The 11759-nt window shown below is 49.8% G+C and overlaps 2 protein-coding genes across 2 annotated transcripts in view; one reads left to right on the plus strand and one right to left on the minus strand.

Annotated features, from left to right (window-relative positions):
* The window catches only part of LOC123143735 (F-box/LRR-repeat protein At5g02910-like), a gene marked incomplete in the record, with an annotated part of 33340 nt that overhangs the window by 13695 nt on the left and 7886 nt on the right, over positions 1-11759 (minus strand).
* Positions 1-11759, plus strand: part of LOC123143736 (zingipain-1-like) — a 21555-nt gene that overhangs the window by 8693 nt on the left and 1103 nt on the right. The window lies entirely within an intron of this gene.

Consider the following 11759-nt stretch of genomic DNA (forward strand, 5'->3'; position numbering starts at 1 on the left):
AAACAAGATGAGCATGGACAAGTCACTAGAAACAAGGCAAGGTTAGTGGCACAAGGGTTCACCCAAGTTGAAGGTTTGGACTTCGGTGAAACCTTTGCCCCCGTTGCCCGTCTTGAGTCCATTCGTATCTTGCTTGCATATGCTTCACATCATGATTTCAAATTGTATCAAATGGATGTGAAGAGTGCATTTCTTAATGGTCCTCTTAAGGAGTTGGTGTATGTCAAACAACCTCCCGGTTTCGAAGACCCCGATCACCCCTCTCACGTTTATGAACTCCATAAGGCGCTCTATGGACTTAAACAAGCACCTCGTGCTTGGTATGATCACCTTACGGCGTTCTTAAGCGAGAAGGGGTTCCAGATCGGGTTAATAGATTCCACTCTCTTCACGAAGAGGGTAAAAGGAGAATTGTTTGTGTGCCAAATATATGTTGATGATATTATTTTTGGTTCCACTAACCATGCTATTAACGTTGAGTTTGAGAATTTTATGACCAAGGAATTTGCCATGAGCATGATGGGAGAGTTGAAGTTTTTCCTCGGATTTCAAGTGAAGCAATTGAGAGGAGGAACCTTCATCAACCAAGCACTTTATATTCAAGACATGCTCAAGAGGTTCAAAATGCAAGATGTCAAGCCCATGAAGACACCCATGCCCACAAATGGCCAACTTAATCTTGATCCCAATGGTAAAGATGTGGATCAAAAGGTATATCGCTCTATGATCGGTTCTTTGCTTTACCTTTGTGCATCTAGGCCGGATATTATGTTGAGTGTGTGTATGTGTGCAAGATTTCAATCCGCTCCCAAGGAGAGCCATTTTTTGGCAGTGAAAAGAATCCTTCGATATTTGGTTCATACCCCAAACTTGGGCCTTTGGTACCCCAAAGGAGCAACTTTCAAGCTATTAGGATATTCGGATTCGGATTGGGCCGGAGACAAGGTAGACCGCAAGTCCATTTCCGGGTCTTGTCAATTCCTAGGGAGGTCATTGGTAAGTTGGTCTTCAAAGAAGCAGAATTGTGTGTCCCTTTCAACCGCCGAGGCCGAGTACATTGCTGCAGGAAGTTGTTGTGCACAATTATTATGGATGAGGCAAACTTTGATGGATTATGGTGTCAAATGTGACAAAGTGCCTCTATTTTGTGACAATGAAAGTGCAATCAAGATCGCCGACAATCCAGTGCAACATAGCCGAACCAAACATATCGAGATTCGTCATCACTTCATTCGAGATCATGTGGCCAAGGGAGACATTGATTTATTCCATGTCAACACCGAGAAGCAACTTGCCGACACTTTTACCAAGCCACTTGATGAAGCAAGATTCCGCGAGTTAAGGCATGAGCTGAATATCGTGGATATAAGTAACTTGGATTGAGGTTCTTGCATACACACACATACTCTACTAGTATCTTGTTTTAGATGTAGGCACCTAAGTAGGGGGAGCTAGCTCAACTAATGAGCTATCTTATCCTACTAGTGCATAAACTGATCAAAATCTTTCACATTAGCCATTTGAAGATGGCATTTGTGCTTCAAAGATGAGTATTGGTCTTGGACCCAAGGTTCATATCTTCGCGGTGCCATACCAAACAAACTCAAACATGGTGGCTTCGGCCACCGCCCTCCGTTGGAGGTTGGATCGTTTTTGTCTTTTGTTTGTGTGGTTCTTCTTGTCCTTGTGTTCGTGTTTCCGTGAGTGTGTGTTTTCTTGAGTCTCTTCCAGTGCAAGTGCTACACATACTCCTTTCTAGTAGTGTTGGATTTCCTCTGCGACGTGTTCAGAAGTGAGGCGGGAATGCTCTTTGGGGTCTTGGTAAGAATTTGCATTCAGCCATAACCCAACAAGCTTCCTCCTGTCAAAATCCTCTGGATACCCCGTGCCCACGGCCCTTGTACCGTGCGCACGGGCCCCCGTGCGCACGGGGCCTTTAGCCCGTGCACACGGGGTCTGCGATTTCTGGCCCTGAAGAGGTGGGACGTGGGGGGTTTGGGTTCTTTCCCACCCAGTCGCCCCCTCCACGCCCCAGATCGCCTCCAGGCCGCCGTCGTCGCCTCCTTGTCGCCGGTGCTCCTCCGTGCGCCGTGGGACTTCGCTGCTCCGTGGAGATCTTCCGGGATGGGGTCCTCCTCTGGTATCTCCCTCCCCTTGTTCTTCTTTTTCCTCCTTTGGATCCGTTTTAGTCTAGGTTTCCTCCTCTACTAGTCTAGGCCAGTCATTCCCGTGTGGTAGACTAGGGGCGGATGGGCATTACTGTGGCAGTTCTCCCTGCCGCAGTCACTCCCGGATTTCGATCTGGAAGTGGTTGCCGCTGGGCGAACCCCGTGGCCACGGGCCTTGTACCGTGCGCACGGGGCCCCCGTGTCCACGGGCCTTGTACCGTGCGCACGGGACCCCGTGTCCACGGTGGTCAGACCCCCGTGTGCACGGGGTACACAGTGGTGCCAGTCCTCCTTCTTGTCTGTCTTCCATTCCTCGCTAGCTTCTCGAGCACTTGTACTTATGTGTGTCTCTCGTGTTTGTTGTGCTTTGTTGCTGTTGTGTTTCAGACTCTGCTGACAAGAGGTCCGAGCTCCGTCGCAAGCGCACCAAGGCAGGTTCCAGGGAATTCTCTTTGGCTCCTCGTCAGCCGTCCGAAGGAAGTGGTCAGGGCTCTGAGATGGGCCGTGTTCGCTGTACCGCCTCCAAGTAGCCAGTGATTGAAGCCTCCGAGGATTCAGAAGAGGAGTATGATTCGCAGGAAGATGCTCCCTATGAGAACCCCGCAGATGCAGAGATAGAAGATGAGGATGATTCTGCTGATGATGTTGATGAGGAGGAAGGAGAGGAATATGTGCTCCCAGGGGGTCGGAATGTCAAGAATCTACCTCTCTCTAAGTGGACCAAACCAGAGCTTTGGGCTTGCAGGCAGGATTTCCCCTATGTGCCAAACACTGATGCAGGGGTTGACCCAAGATTCAAGAATAATTTTCAACACCGGGTGTTCTCTGAGCTGATCATGACCAAGAAAAACAAGTTTGCCCCCCACAAGCAAATCAATGTGGAGGCTCTTCGGGACAATGATCATACCTATCCCGGTGTGTATAGTGCTCTTGGGAGGCTTGGCTTGATCCCGTTCGTCGCCTTCCACCATCCGTTCAGTGAAGATCTTGTGATGCAGTTCTTTGCCACCGTATACTTCCACAGTGATGAGGCTCGCACTATGACTTGGATGTCTGGCACATATGAGTGTGAGGCCTCCATGGCCAAGTTCTCTGACATCATTCCGTATCGGTTCTTTGCTGAGGAGCATCCTGAGTATGGCCGTGTTCGTGAGACAGGTAGAGACAAGGATGAGATTGCTTTTGCTTACAAGCCAGACAAGGCCTTCACCACCGGTTCTATCAAACATTTGAAGCCAACCTATGATACTATGCGTCACATTCTTAGGTACACGCTTAATCCTAAGACCGGGGACTCTCACAATCTGAGGAGCTCCATGTTGGATATCTTTGTCTACCTTCATAACAAGAAGAAAGTGGATGTTCTGGACTTCATGTTCTTTGAGATCAGGAAGTGTGTTCAGGAGAACAAGTCATGCATCTATGCTCCGTTCATCCAAGCTTTGATTGAGTCCGTCTGTCCCGCCAGGTACATTGCCAAGTACCGCACCTCCTTTCCGAAGCGTGATTCCAACTGGCTTCCGGCTGCTCCTCCACCATATGTGCCTCCCAAGAAGGGGCGCAACCCCAGGCCTGAGGATCGTGCTACCTACACTGAGGGATGTTCATCCTATGTGCGGATTCCGCGTAGCAAAGGGAAGCAAGTTGCTACTGATGCCAGTTTCACCAGAGAGGAGAAGAAGTCTCTTCTGAAGACCGTGAGCAACATGTTCAAAATGTGTCAGTCCATTCAGCGCCGTCAGGTCAAGGAGATCAACAAGGGCAAGCTGGTGAGGCGTCAGGAGAAGGCTGAGCGTGCTGCAGCTGGTGAGGAGGTTGGTCCAGGGTCCGAGGACATCGACAGTGTGGCCACAGCTCGTTCTTTTCCCTTGGGGGGATGGCACTTTGATGATGATGATGATGCTTCGAGCGCACCTCCTCTTGTCTAGAGTCTCGTTAGCATCGCCTTTTCCCTTTTTGTTGTCTTGATGACAAAGGGGGAGAAGTGTTCTATTAGGGGCGTTTGCAGTTGGTTTCAGTTGGGTGAGATCTCCAGGCCTCGTTTCTCGTTTGTTTTGGTTGTGTTTATTTGGCTTGAGATACTCTTATTTACTTCTTTCGTGGTGTGGTCGTGAGCTAACTAGTCTATGTGAGAGACTATCTACTTTATGGAATTTATCTATGCTTATGTTGATATATCTTGTGGAGTATGATCAAGCTTCTATATGTTAGTCTCACGTTTTCTGCTCACCACACTTGCATGTGATCTAGGCACCGTGTTGGGTTTTATTATGTTGATCACATGCCTTGACAATGTGGATCTAGGGGGAGCCTCATATGTGTGTGTGCTTGATGCATAATCAAGCATTTTTTTTCTTGCACATATATAGGGGGAGCTCCTTTGATCAACTATTGTCGCATGGCTGTTTACTTAAATTGTATCCTATATGCCATGTCCTAACCATGTTGTCATCAATGCACCAAAAAGGGGGAGATTGAAAGTGCAAGTATCACTTAGATTATATTTTGGTGTGATGACAATGTGGTTAGTGGAACTAATGTTGGTTGCTAAAGTTTATCTCAGGACATTGGTTCCAAGGTGTCCATTGATGGAGGTGTGCGACCCCCCAGTCCAAAAAGATCAAAGGCGTGGTTATCGGCGACTCGAAGGTTTTTCGTTTTGGTTCGATTTGAGTCGTAGGTAAAACCGCACTATCAAGAGGGGTCTTCGTGGAATTAGTGTCGTGTGGGAATGCCTCCAAGACAGATACACCAGCCCTCCTACACCTCCTCAGATATTTCACTTGTTGTGTGCTTTGCCGTGGTGTCCTGTGATGTTTTCATCAGAAATCTTCTGGACACCCCGTGTGCACGGGGTCTCTGAGCCCCGTGCGCACGGGGTAGTCAGAATATTTCTGGACACCCCATGCGCACGGGGCTGACTTGGCCCGTGCGCACGGGGTACCTCGAAACTCACTGGACACCCCCTGCGCACGGGGCTGACTTGGCCCGTGCGCACGGGGTCCAACGGGCAGAAATCCTCTCCCGGCCAAGAACACTATAAAAGCCCCCTTCTTCCTCCTCCATCCCTTAACCCTAATGTCTTGTTGAGCTCCTCCATTGCTACACCCCATTTTGCTCACTACTCTCAATCCCTCCACCCAATCTTGTTGAAACTTTGGGGATTGGGAGAGCAAGACCCGATCTACACTTTGACCAAACCAAATCGCATTCCCCGCAACATTCATCCACCATGACTTGTTACTCTTGGAGCTTGGGCTCCTAGGCGGTTAGAGGTTCCTCCGGAAGCTTCCTTGCTTGTGGTGTGCTCCGGAGAAGTTTGTAAAGGTGTGGTGGTCGCCTTCAAGACCAACCCCGAGTGATTCGAGGCTCATCCGTTGGGGGTGACTCGAAGGAGATTACGGTGAGCCTTCGGTGGCGTTCCGCAAGCTTTGGCTCCGGCACCGCTCCAAACGGAGAGTAGCTCTTCCCCAAGGAAGAGTGAACTTCGGGATAAAATCCGCGTCCTCGTCTCATTTGTGGTTAATCCTTTCCCGCACTTTACTTAGCCTTGTATGCTTGTTGGCTTGCTAATTAGTTTGTTGCCTAGCATACTTAGCTTAGAACTTGCTTTTCATATAGGTTGTGTTCACCTAGTTGCATATCTAGTGAACCCTTTTTATCCGCTAAGCCTTAAAATTGACAAGAAAGGGTAAAATTTGTAGTCTCCTATTCACCCCCCCCCCTCTAGTCGACCGTATCGATCCTTTCAAATGTGAACTGCCATTGTGTGACAAGAAAACGACTATTTGACCTTGTAGCTTACTACTCCCTCCGTCCTATAATGTAAGACGTTTTTTGACACCAAAAAACGTCTTACATTATGGGACGGAGGGAGTAGTTAACTTTATAGCACTGGGTTTAGAAACTTCAAACTGAGCTTTAGCAAATAATACGATACATCAGATCAACATCATTTTCGTCAGAGTCGTGAGATGTAACATCACAAAACTTCAGCATCTCCTAAACCACATGAAGATGAACTATTGTGCTCCTTGCCCCATCTCTTTCCATGGATACAATACTATCCTTTTCCCTCCTATAAGCCTTGAGTGTAGCCAGCTTGTCATCTGCGGGTTGATGCGCTTTTAGTGATTCCTTCTCCTCTTAATGATATCTGGGGAAAAATTGATTGACATGTCGATCAGATGAGGAGAAACTAGGTCGATGATTGTATGTCAATGCATTCATCTCTAGGCCAGTCTCCGTCGCTCCTTTTGAGGTGTCTGGCTCGGGCATGTCTCCGAGTCCACCGAATTGGGAGGTGAGACCCATTGTTGCGCGAAGCTCATTGATGTGTTTGCACAGATCCATTTCGACGTCATCCGGAGTGTGCATGTTAGTTGAGATGAATTCCAGCAAAATCATCACACGGTCTATCTTTTGAATTTTCCTTAACCACTAGTTTCATCTCTTTGCTCCACATAACTCTTATGTTGTAATTTTTTTTATTTCAATGCTTGTAGACAAAGTATGAAGGTGTTATGACCGGCATATTAGGGGTTTAGCCCAGTGGGTTGTGGCCCAAGTTATCTTATCATTATTAGGGGCTTAGCCCAATTATCTTATCGTTATTAGGATCGTTTGCTTAGGAGTTAAGTAAACCTCTCTATATAAGGAGAGGAGATGTATCAATCTAATCAGGCAAGAAGCAGTCATTATTTGCTCGCCTTCCCTTAGGGAGCCGGGAGACCTAAACCCTAGCCGCCTCCTGCCTTCGCCGCCGCTGCTCTCGTCGCAAGGACGGCGCCACGCCGCCGGCCGCCGCGCACCAGCCCTCGCCCTCCTCCCTCCTTCCCCTACAGACTACGCCCGAGACCAGGTAGAACCCTAGCTCCTACCAATTTGGTATCCAGAGACTCGGGTTCGATCATGTCTTCATCAACACCCACGCCGCCCCTGCCCATCATCACCACCGCCCCGATGACCACCGCCGGGGCCCCACGCTGCCGGTCACCACTGCAGGTTCCCCAACGCCGCCGGCCCCGGTCACCTCCGCTGCGCCGACACCCGCCGTTTTCACGCTGGAAGAAGTCACCAGCATCTTGCGGGATCTCGTGATGGCCGTCCAGGGCATCCATCTATACCTGGGCGGACCGCACGCACCTCCGCCGACTGCGACTACCGCCGCCTACGGCCACCCCGCGCTGCCGTGGCCGTCTCAGGGCGTGCCTGCAACTGGCGGGCCACCGCTATTGCCGTTCCAGGCGGTGCACCCCAGCGGGCCGCCTCCGCCGCTGCACCTGCAGCCGCCCCAGCCGCGGCCCCCCTCTGGCCGCAGTGGCCATCGACTGCCACCGCGGCTACCGCCGCGCCCGCCCACTCTCCACAGCAGCCGCTGCAGCTCCAGGCGCCACCTCTGCTCAGCTCTGAACTGCCGTCATCCGCACCGGCTGGCCTGCCGATACGCCAAGTCCGGTTTCTGCCCTCCCCGTCGCCACTACCAGCTTGGGCGGCCGGGTCTTCGCCACCACCGGTCTACACCACGGCTCCGGAACAGCTGACTCCGTCCCTGCAGTTCGGCGGGCCATCCGGCTCCGCGAGCCCTTACCCGGGGTACTCCGACCAGGCGTCGCCCGCCTCGCTGCTCCGCACCTCCGAGCCAGTCAGACACGGCGCTCCGACCCAGACACCGCTGCGGTTCGCCAAAATTGACTTCGCCACTTATGACGGCACGGAGGACCCCCTCAACTGGCTCAACCAGTGCGACCAGTTCTTTCGCGGGCAGCACACCCTCGCCTCGGAGCGTACCTGGCTCGCCTCTTACCACCTCCGCCGCGCGGCACAGACCTGGTACTACGCCCTCGAGCAGGACGAGGGCAGCATGCCCCCTTGGGAGCGCTTCCGCGAGCTCTGCTTCCTTCGTTTTGGGCCCGCGACCCGCAGGAGCCGCCTAGCAGAGCTAGGCCGCCTTCCCTTCACCTCCACGGTTCAAGACTTCGCCGACCGTTTCCAGGCCTTGGCATGCCACGCGTCGGGCGTGACGGCGCAGCAGCGGGCCGACCTCTTTGTCGGTGGACTTCCGGATCACATCCGCGTGGACGTGGAGCTTCGGGAACCCAGGATCTCCAGACGGCCATGTACTACGCCCGCGCGTTCGAGCGCCGCGCAATGGCCATCCAGCAGGAATCACCGTCCCGGGCCGCTGGGTCGCTACCCTGGCCGGATCCCGCGTAGGGTCGGCCTGCGCAGGCTTCCGCGGCACCCCTCGCCGCGACCGCGGCGCGCCCGTTCCGCCTGCTCACCTCCGCCGAGCTACTCGAGCGTCGCCGCCAAGGGTTGTGCTTCAACTGTGACGAGCCCTACACGCCCGGCCACGCCTGCCCGCGACTCTTCTACCTGGAGGTTGCAGACTACATTTCGGAGGACGCCGTCGCCGCCGACCTGGCCGCCCCAGCTACCGCGAAGGTGTTTGACACTGGTTGATCACCTCGAGGAGTTCAGCAAGCGCTTCCCCACCTTACAGCTCGAGGACGCGTTGTTTGTGCAGGCGGGGAGAAGTGTTATGACCGGCATATTAGGGGTTTAGCCCAGTGGGTTGTGGCCCAAGTTATCTTATCATTATTAGGGGCTTAGCCCAATTATCTTATCGTTATTAGGATCGTTTTCTTAGGAGTCAAGTAAACCTCTCTATATTAGGAGAGGAGATGTATCAATCTAATTAGGCAAGAAGCAATCATTATTTGCTCGGCTTCCCTTAGGGAGTCGGGAGACCTAAACCCTAGCCGCCTCCTGCCTTCGTCGCCGCTGCTCTCGTCGCAAGGACGGCGCCACGCCGCCAGCCGACGCACCAGCCCTCGCCCTCCTCCCTCCTTCCCCTACAGACTACGCCCGAGACCGGGTAGAACCCTAGCTCCTACCAGAAAGTGAGTTGTGCATAAAGCAAGTTCACCATGTGAACAAGAGGTGAAATTAATCATCGGCGCACATGTAACTAAATAGACAAACTTGCATCTTGAGAGCGGAGATATGCAACCCAAATAACACTATTTGTTTCTACTCAGCCAGGCTTGGGGGGGGTGGGCAAACTCGGTACAAAATAGGTTTATCTACTCAGCCAGGGTTTGCTCCGCTATAGATGCAAGAAGGCCAAAATTCATGTAGGTAACCAAACATTTCCAAAGAGATTGCTCGAAACAATCGGGAATTTGAATTGAACAAGCGAGGATGCATGTTCTACTGTTACAAGCGTCCCTATTTAACGAAGAGTCATGACCCAGTCGTAGGTAGCGCATTGGTTGGACGGCTTGCAAGTCCTCCTTGCGGGGCTATCGTCGGCGGCAACTCTTGGTTGGATGTGGTCGATGTTGTCCTGGCCCATGTCCAACTCATCGCAAGGTGTGGTGCTAGACTAGTATTATGCATACACTATTGCAGGAATGACCAACATTGGTGGGCGCTAAATCTCCTTCTGTGGTGGGCGAGGCTCTCAGGGGCGCCTGCCACTGCTAACATGTTTGTCGCTTTTGTGGCAGCATTTTAATCATGAGGTTGCATCATTTTGCACTAGATCATGACATTGCCTTACATATATAAAATGTTGTCTCAACATTCAAACGTTCATCCAGATGCATACAACACATTACAATGTCGACACAATAATTAAGAGTAATAGTGAGGAAACATAGTAAGAAGTGTAGGGCAACAAACATGTCTCATTACATAATTAACAGTTTTACAAGTTGTTTTAAAGGAGTTTTATCTACCGACCGACTCGGGATGTCTACAGTCGACGAGAACAAGTCATCACGTCCTTCAAATGTAGTCAGGTTTGTCGTATAGGGGGGTTTGGGGAACGCTATGCTCTTAGCTGTAGGTCTCACAGGTCACACATACATATACATGACAAGAACGAATAATAATTGCACTTTTTAAGCTCGTAAATCTCATAAACCAGCCAGCCATCCGCTCAGGTGTATAGGAGGGCACCCGACTGTAGATGCTCTTAGCTGTAAGTCTCACCGGTCACACATACATATACTCTAAACGAAGAAGTAGTGACTAAACACTCTTATATTTTTTTACGGATGGAGTACATGAATATTTGCACTTGATTTAAGCAGGATCATTCTCAATTCAGAAGTACGATCATGAAAGAAGCACCTATCACTACACAAGTACAAAGATAGCAACCCAAATGCACTCACAACACACTAACCATTACTGTGATAAGTACCAACATTGGATTACTACATAGTAGTAAGTAGTATCTGTGAGCAGTACACAAGTACCTAGTGACATAGATACACCCTCAGCACACTAATCATTACTGAGATAAGTACAAAGATTAAATTACTACATAAGTAGTATCTGCCATCAATACAAAGTACCCAGATAGTGACATATATAAGTACAAGATTATATCACTAGTAAGGGTATAAGTTGGTACGCGGTTCTGCCCCCAGCTCCTCGTCAGATTTCACTGTAACATTGACGACCTCTCTCGTGCACGACACTCTTATGGGGAATGAGATGCTCCTATTGATGCCCAAAGCCCCACTGCCTCTGGCTATCAACAGGAAATTGCCGTTTGAGCACTTGGCCAGCCAAACTTGTCGGCCACAAGGATCGACTGCTCCATAACCAACAACAGCAATTAAATGTGCAATTTTCCTGTCATAAATTTCAGACAGGGAGAAGTTGGGCCCTTCCAAGACACGCATGCCATACTAACATATGATAATTCAGGCATGTGAGAAAAGAAAATGTACAAACGTGGAATTCTAATCTTTCAGAGAGGAAAATACCTCTACATCTGCATAGAACTCGACATCTGCCCCGATTGTTGCACAGACAGGCTACTGAGCCACCTGCCACTTCAGAACATGTTCTGAAATGCTTGTGTAGTTCGCAGCGTCATCTATCATCAAGCCAGGCGCCTAAATAAAATAACAGAATTCAGGTTAGATCTAGTTGAACAAAAATAAAATCAGAATTGGAATTCAGAGTATTATAGGATTTGGCGTACAGTCAATTTCTTGGGAACACACTGCTTTCCTATGTATGGGTAGTGCTCTGAAAACACAATCCCTCCATTCCTTTTGATGTAGAGCAGGGCCTCATATGCTGTACCACCTTCACATCCACGATTCCGTAGATGGCTGCCATCTATGCTGTTCCGAGAGTTTGAATAGTTGTCCTGTTTCAATGAAGTGGAGGCCTTCCAGTGAAGCAGCAGCTGAAAAGCTGAAACAACTACCTAAGACATTTTCAAAGCATGTCGATTAGAACACTTAAATTAGAATCAGAACTGCAGTGCTAGTGGAATGAATAAAATCATGGTAAACTTGATAGTACAAGGCTGATTGCAGAATGAACAGCCATATGATCATTTTAGAAAATATTAAGAGAAAGTCAAACTTTCTTATAGATGCAATCTGCAATGTAACAGAACCCAACCGGATAACATAACTCTGCAATGTAATAAAACCCAACTAGATAACATATATTCAATTAAATGTAATAAACCCCAATCAGACTGCATACATCATGCACAAAGGATTGTTGAGCTTGCAATTACAAACAGATTTATCTATACAGCAGTTCAGCTTG

The sequence above is a fragment of the Triticum aestivum genome, chromosome 6D (genome assembly GCF_018294505.1).
Source record: "Triticum aestivum cultivar Chinese Spring chromosome 6D, IWGSC CS RefSeq v2.1, whole genome shotgun sequence".
Classification (NCBI taxonomy): domain Eukaryota; kingdom Viridiplantae; phylum Streptophyta; class Magnoliopsida; order Poales; family Poaceae; genus Triticum; species Triticum aestivum.